This window comes from Schistocerca serialis, chromosome 9 (genome assembly GCF_023864345.2).
Source record: "Schistocerca serialis cubense isolate TAMUIC-IGC-003099 chromosome 9, iqSchSeri2.2, whole genome shotgun sequence".
In the NCBI taxonomy this organism is placed as follows: domain Eukaryota; kingdom Metazoa; phylum Arthropoda; class Insecta; order Orthoptera; family Acrididae; genus Schistocerca; species Schistocerca serialis.
Genome location: NC_064646.1, coordinates 76,628,006 through 76,630,561, shown reverse-complemented (window position 1 = coordinate 76,630,561; position 2,556 = coordinate 76,628,006).

Here is a 2,556-nt window from a genome sequence, read left to right as displayed (position 1 = left end):
CGATTTCCGTGGCTGATACCCCTTGTGCCCCATTCTTCTTCCTCCAGGATATCCATATTAGCGATTAAAAACCCCATCGTTGATCCTACGTCCTCTGCGCTAAAATTATCTACAGACACAGGCACCTTCTTTTCACACTTTATTTATTGTATGCATATAAAACATCTTTTAACTAAGCAACCTGCCTCATCTAATACTTCATTCTCTTCTAATTATTCCACCACACACAAAATTCCTACCAGCAAGCTAGACTCAACACTGACCCAAAGTGATTCCCCAGTACCCTTAGACACACAGTCATGCGAATAAAGTTTTTAGTGTCATCATTCGCGGCTTAAATCGTTCGTCTTTCGTGACAGTTTTCCCTTCCGATATCACTAAGCTGGCAATGATGATGACTTATTGTTGGTGCGGCGCTCAACTGAGTGATCATCAGCGCCGGTACCAAGTCCCAATTGATACACACTTCAATTTTTTCACAGTCCACTCTAGCCACTGTCACAATTGATGATGATGATTAAATGATGAGGACAACACGAACACCTAGTCCCCAGGCAGAAAAAAAAACCCAAACCGGCCGGTATTTGAACCCGGGACCCTGTGATCCAGATGCAGCAACGATAGCCCCTAGACCACGAGCTGCGTACTGCGCTAGTAATGGCTTCGCCTAACTGAAATACTTTACCGTCAAGGTCCACCCTACGCTGCCCATGATCGATTACGGCACAATGCTGATATACGAAATCTAATCCTAGAATCATATCGTACCTCTTCACTCAGGTGTGCACAATCTCTACACCTTGTTTAAATTGAACTGCATCAGGCAAACGTCTATGACCACCGATCCTAATTGTGTGACATCTTTATCCCCCACTCAACACAATCTGTACTGTGGTGGGTCACATTGCTTACATTTCACCAGATCACTACTGGCGACCTACACATCCCCCCCCCTCCCCCCCCTGTGTCCAATAACATCCTGCAACCGTTTTACCCTACTATTCCTCTTACCGCACAATCCACCTCTGCACCCTGCATACGATTTCGCAGCATCAAGTCGTATTGGATGTGACCGTAGGAGGATCTGGTGTTCCCGCTGACCTTTAACACCTTATTCTTCCCCGGTCCTCTACTTCTAAAACTATAACTTCTTCTTACTGTATTACATCACCCTGAGACCCAAGACACTAGTTCCTTACATGCCGCAACCGTCTACACCAGAAACATTTTATACTAGCTGCAAACACTCTTCGTTTATCTGGCGTTCCACACTCCATAGCTACCTGCACTGCTGTGCACAAATCCGTTGGACACATTGTCCGTACATATCTAAACATTTCCATATGCAACCCTCTTAAAAAAGCACCGAGCATCCTCTGCTCAGCTCCTTGCAAAATAATTTTGTTGACTGCAGCGTCCTGTCCTAATTCGTAGGTTGTTGTTGTGGTCTTCAGTCGTGAGACTGGTTTGATGCAGCTCTCCATGCTACTCTATCCTGTGCAAGCTTCTTCATCTCCCAGTACTTACTGCAACCTACTTCCGTCTGAATCTGCTTAGTGTATTCATCTCTTGGTCTCCCTCTACGATTTTTACCCTCCACACTGCCCTCTAATGCTAAATTTGTGATCCCTTGATGCCTCAGAACATGTCGTACCAACCGGTCCCTTCTTCTTGTCAAGGTGTGCCACAAACTCCTCTTCTCCCCAATTCTATTCAGTACCTCCACATTAGTTATGTGATCTACCCATCTAATCTTCAGCATTCGTAGGTACCTCCATTAATTTTCTTTATCCTATGAGCATATTGTTCCAATGTTCCCGTATTTTTCTTAGTTATTACCCCTAATTGTTTGCTATAGTGTTTGGGACTATTTCATTTCTTACATCTCTGAATTAATCCTTCTTTAAATTCTTGGAATGTTGTGGCTCCTTTAAGACCCTCTTATACTCTGCGTAAGTTTTAGCTTCTTCTGTTAGTCCCAGTTTGACGATACTCAATAATTCCCTGTCAGACCAAGCTTCCACCTCAGCCAGACTTCCAAGGTCTCCCACAAAGACCTTACCGAAATATGGAGCAATTAAACTTGCGACTGACAAATCTACACCCAATTATGACGATCGCGAGACTACCAACCCACACAGTTGTGTATCATCCGCTGTTAATCGTGCTTTTTTTTTTTTTTTTTTTTTTTTTGTCTACTGACTGGTTTGATGCGGCCCGCCACGAATTCCTTTCCTGTGCTAACCTCTTTATCTCAGAGTAGCACTTGCAACCAACGTCCTCAATTATTTGCTTCACGTATTCCAATCTCCGTTTTCCTCTACAATTTTTGCCCTCTACACCTCCCTCTAGTACCATGGAAGTCATTCCCTCATGTCTTAGAAGATGTCCTATCATCCTGTCCCTTCTCCTTATCAGTGTTTTCCACATATTCCTTTCCTCTCCGATTCTGCGTAGAACCTCCTCATTCCTTACCTTATCAGTCCACCTAATTTTCAACATTCGTCTATAGCACCACATCTCAAATGCTTCGATTCTCTTCTGTTCTGGTTTTCC